This window comes from Triticum aestivum, chromosome 7B (genome assembly GCF_018294505.1).
Source record: "Triticum aestivum cultivar Chinese Spring chromosome 7B, IWGSC CS RefSeq v2.1, whole genome shotgun sequence".
Taxonomy (NCBI): Eukaryota; Viridiplantae; Streptophyta; class Magnoliopsida; order Poales; family Poaceae; genus Triticum; species Triticum aestivum.
In genome coordinates, this window is record NC_057813.1 from 686,617,595 (window position 1) to 686,623,447 (window position 5,853).

A 5,853-nucleotide genomic window follows, 5' to 3' on the forward strand; every position below is an offset into this window, starting at 1 on the left:
AGGCCATCTTTCCCGTCCAGCCACGGCTAATTCATACATGTAACTCCGGCGACCGGATCACATTGTCGGCGTCGGTTTCTCCAGAGCGAACACCTCAGCCTCCTAAGTATGAGGCGCTGACTACTTGCATGCATCATTGACTTGATCTAACGGGAAGATGGGCCGAGGCCGAGTGAGTCAGGGCTTTTTTTTTTTTGTTACAGCCTTTTTCCCTTTTCATATTAGTGCCTATGTTTTCTTTTATTTTTAGGGCACTAAGCCACTTTATAAAAAGTTGGACCACCACCAATATTAACAAAAGATTATTTAAAACAACTCGAACATTTTAGTTTTGTCATTTGAAAACTTTTATAGATTGACCTGATTTTAAATTTTGAATTTGAACATGATCGAATCATCGCGAGATTAACAACAGCAATTGTGGTCACGTGGCAACATTAGTGGAGAGTTACTCTAGCTTAATTATCCATGCGTCACAAGGCACCAAAGTGATCATGCACCTGCGATGTATTTAACTCATTTACTTAATGTTAGTTATATGCTATTAATTTTTCTCTTTGCTATTTACTTACAATAATCCGTTCTTCAATTTAATTAACCGCAAAGTTTGGTGGGCCACTTTTATAGATAGTTTCTGGCTATGTGCGTGCGTGGCGACTACGGCCGTTCCGTGTGTGTTGGTTCTGGCTATTTAAGCCATTATAAGCTGCTTTGTTCCTTTGAGTCAGTCGAGTTGTATAGAAGCCAACATATAGCGGCCGGGGCGTTCGTCGCCATAACCAAGTGTCTTCTATTTATCTTCTTCTATCTCCGTCCCGCATTCGTTGCTGGAGGGCTGGTTCGGCGTGTGTCGCCGGAGGGCAGCTCCAACGGTAGGATGGGTTACACCTATGTTCAGAGATAAGGCTGAGATAAAAGATGCTCAAAGTTTGTTCATGGTTTCACTGCATGAGGCATCCATATGGCGGTGGCGCATGCTTGGTGTATGTGCTGCACCTGATGACCGTAGCGTGCCTTATGTAGGACAACTCTCTGCTTCATTGGAGGTCATACAGTCATGCTATGGGCACAAATAATCTGAAGGTTAGTAATTTAGTACTTCTAAGTTCTAACTGCTAACAACATTGTTGATTTTCATGATTCAATGTACTTCTAACTGCTAATAAAATAATTCAACCATATTGGAATGTTATAGGGAACCATCTGGAAGTGGGATGCATTGCATTGTCCTGAGAGTACTTACGGTAGCACAATGTACAACATAAGGGGCCTATAGATGATTTTAGTTTGAAAAAATTGTTATCCTCGAGCAGTCAAGCATGACTATAAGGGGATTATACGAACTATAAGATTTATATACATGTATAAATGATACCGTGGAATTTATTTGAGAGCATAATGGGCACATGCTTGCGTAAGTTATTGGTATAAACAAAGAGCACCGTTTCACTTGGTTGGATAATTAAGAGAAGCGGAAGTTGAATTTAATCTCTAAAAATTCGAATTGTAACATTATTTATCATTTGGGGGGCATATTTTGTACCCAATTCATTATACAACAAATCACTGGATTCTCGAGACACAAAGAAAAAGAAAAATCATGGTGTTCTAAATTATTTTGTAACATTATGGTCGAATTATAATAATGCTGCTCCTTTGTTATTTACATTGATTGATGTGCGACAATATGAGTTCTGCCCTCTAGAGGAGCATCAAGCTCTAACACTGCATGCTCGCTCAAGAAGATCGAGAGCATCAACACATGAAGGAGGGATGGAGAGAGAGAGATATATGTATTCTCCCCGTTGCAACGCACGGGCTCTTTTGCTAGTCTGATCTCACATGTGGAATCAGGAAGCCGGTCATCCAAGGGCATCTCCAGCCGCGCCCCCAAGAAGGCCTTCCCAGGTGTTTTTTTCGCGCCGGCGCCGAAAAAACGGCCCAATCGCGCCCCCAGGAGCCCGATTTTCGCCGGCTTGGGCCGAAAACAGCGCCGGCGGACCCAGCCCGAACCCGGCGCGCTGGGGGCGCTCGGGGGCGCCGGGCGAACTTTTTTGGCGCGAAGAAACCGCGGGCCCGACGCGTCAGGGACACGGCTTTCTTCTCGGCCCTTCGTCGTCCTCATCGCCTTGTTTCCCGCGGCGAATCAATGCCAAAGCTGCCGCGCTGCCGCGCCGGTCAGCCTGCGCCATTGATGCCTCACGGGCGGCGCAGTGAAGGCCGGACGACGCGCGTCCCTCGCCCTCGCCTCGCCCGCCACGCGTACGCACAGTGCCACGCGTGTGGGCGGCGCCTCGGCCTATATATGCCGCACCCCGGCGCACTCGCCGTCTCACACTTCCCCGCCCGCCGTCGTTCCTCCCTCTCCTCTCCTCCCTTTCGCCGTCTTTAGTTCAAAACCAATGGCCGAGCGCTTCGCAGGCGACGGCGCGGCGGCGAACGGCTTCGGCCGCCGCCATCTTCATGAAGACGAGGCTTGCCTCCTTTATGAGGCCGAGTACCCGGTCCCGCCGGACATGCGCGTGCCCGGGGCGTGGAGGATCAGCGCGGGTGGCGTGCCGGTGCCCCCGATACCCACCGGCGCGGCGCGGCGTGCGGAGATCGCACGCATCCGCTCGAACCTGCCGCGTTCGGCGAGGGAGGGGTCACGGTACGTCCCCGACAGCCCGCTCTAGGAACCGTACTTCCGCCTCCGTCACGCCCAGCAGCTCGAGGCCACCAACGGCGTCGTGCCCTCCGGCAGGCTCAACTCCGCCGGCCGGCGTCGGTGGTGGGGCGTGCCAGGGCGCATGTTGGAGGCCGTCCTCGAGTACATCAAGGGCGGCAACACGCCGCGCCTCGACTACCCCGCTCCCCCTTCCTTCTCACGCCGCCGGGGAAGCTCCTGGACCCCGAGGCGCATGGAGACCGGGGGGTCCTCCTCCTCGTCCGGCGGCTCGCCCTGCCTCCGCCCCGTCAAGCCGGAGCCCCAGGACACTTCGGTCGCCGCGCGCACCCGCAGCTCCGGCATCCGTATCGGCGCCAACGCGTCGCCACCCACCGGCCGTTTCGTCCTCGTCGAGCCCAAGCCGGAGCCCGGCCTCCCCGCGGAGTACGAGGAGATAGCCCGGCGCGGCTTCTCCGACGAGGACGCCATGCAGTGGGCGCGGGACGACTACCTCCGCGACGAGACGGTCCGGCAGTGCCGGGCCCTGGAGGAGATCGCCGCCCGCAAGCGTGGGCGCGAGGACGAGCACGGCGTCGTGATCCTCGACAGCGACGACGACGACGCCCCCGGACCTTCCAACCCGCCGCGCCAACCGGGGGAGGGGTGCAGCAGGGATGGCGGAGGTTTAGGCGGGGGCGGTGGCGACGACAACGACGACAACGACGACGGCGGCGGCGACTGCACGCGGTTCTACAGCCTCCTCGGCATGTAGAACCGCGTGGGCGGGCGGCGAGGCGTGCGGCGAGGGAGACGGCGGGGGTAGCCCGCGGTAGTTTTTTTTTGTAAAATATGTTTAAGTTTGAACGAACTCGCCGTGTTTGCGTTAAATTTGAGTCGTTTTGCGCCGTGTTTGCCTTTTTTGCTCGAACCGTGGGCGCCGCGACTAGGGGGCATCACGCCCCCAGTGCGCGGTTTAGCGCCGGTGCGCCTCCAGGGGGCGATTTTTTGCCCCTCCTGGGGGGCCAACGGCTGGAGATGCCCCACGAACCTTATATCATGGATATTTTGGTGGAGGAGAGCTAGTTTGTTGGCTTCACGGCAGCAAAAAGTTTAGCTCGCCGTGATGGAGTCGGAGGGCGCAGTACCAGAAGGGTTAGTCATAAACTCTATGAATTAGTAACATAATTTTTTTATGAATAGTTAGACCTAACCATTGTTTGTGCTTCAAAAATCCGTGTAATTTTGTAGGGAAGAAGGTGCCGAGTCGCGCGTTGTCATTTATGAATTAACTGTTAGAGTTCTCCGATTTGTCGCAAAGCTTGACGATGGCAGCGAGCGTCAAGTTGCCAAGCGTGATATTGAGTTTAAGGTTAATTAACATGAAGCATTTTACGGTTGAAAAAATGGTAGTACTCATTCGGTCCAAAATTGTTTGGGGAAGTAGGCCAGAGGTCCATATTTTGTACCAAGACAAGCACTTTGAATCAGTTGAGAGGATCGATAATTATTGGAAGCTACTGACAGCTTTTCTTGAGAGATGGGAAGAAAAAGAATTGGTTGTGCTAGCTCAAGTTGTGGACATTGCAAATGGGTTACAACATCATATTGCTCTGAAAATATCCCATCTAGTGAGATTGTGGACAATATTATCTGCTCAAGTTCTGACGTTCACCAGTCGAATGCAAGTAGTGCAACATGTATTGACGATTCTACAACTAGATATTTTCTTCTTAGCGATTCGAGATATATGCAATCTGATGGTGAAGTCATTGATTGGTCCGCTATTGCGATAACTCCTATTGATGATCATGTAATATATCCTATATCCCATGAAGACGTGTGTGAGCTACATGGAATTGAGGATGAGACCGAGGATGCTAAACCAGTAAATGAGCCAACTCCGGTTGTTGCGGGCCATGTTAGTGACGAGTTAATGGCTGAAGGAGCTATACCACTTGATGATCACGTTCCCGAGGAGATAGAAATGTCATATGACAAAGATTATCCAAAAGTTGAGAAAGGCTCAATCTTTCCAACAATGATAGATTGTAGGAGGGCTGTGTGGCAATAGGCAATCAATGAAGAATTTAACCTTGGAAATCATAGAGCTAATAAGAGTATGTGGATGGCACATTGTATGGCCGAGGATTGTCCATGGAAAATAACATGTCGTTTGATGGCTGATAATACATAGACCAGGGTACCAACATAACTTAATATATTCAGTTTTTCTATTTATTTTGTACTATGGTACCATCCTGTTATTGTAGCGACACTAACAACTTTGTTTTATATGCGGGTTAACAAGATAGGGCCGGCACACACATGTGTTTCAAGTAGCAGATTAAATTCAGCAATGGCCTCACAGGATTGGGTTCGAGAAAGGTCTAAGAAAATTTTGAGAAAGACTCCAAACATTGGTTGCAAGGATTTACAAGAGAAATTGGAGGAAGACTGGAATGTACCCACTGGCTATGACACTATATGGAATGGGAGAAAAAGAGCAAAGGATGAGATCTATGGGTCTTGGGGTAGTAGCTTCCGATACCTATTCAATTTTAAAGCAGAGATGGAACTGAGATCTCCCGAAAGCATTGTTGAGGTCGATACTAAACAAATGGATGGTAAGGTTTACTTCCACAGATTATTTATGGCACTTAAGCCGTGTGTAGATGGATTCCATGCAGGATGTACGCCTTATCTTAGCATAGACTCAACTGCATTAAATGGGAAGTGGAATGGTCATTTAGCTTCATGTACCGCTTTAGATGGTCATAATTGGATGTTTCCTCTTGCATTTGGTTTTATTGAGGTAGAAGATGAAGATAATTGGACATGGTTTATGACACAATTTCATAGAGCGTTAGGGCCAATTTCAAAGCTTGCTATACGTACCGATGCATGCAAAGGCTTAGAAAATGCAGTTATGAAAGTTTTCCCTCAGGCAGAACAAAGGGAGTGATTGAGGCATTTGATGCAGAATTTTTCGAAAATATACCATGGTGACATAGTTGAACGCATGTGGGATGCGGCCAAGACACATAGACCTTCAATGTTTGAGTACCATTTCTTACAGAGGACAAATCACTAGAAGGCACTGGCGGTGGCCTCGAGAAAACAGCACAAATTGTATTTTAAGGTAGACAATCGCGTGGCGGTGTCGACGGTGGCCTCGAAGACGAGGTGCTCCTCCAAGATCTGGCGTT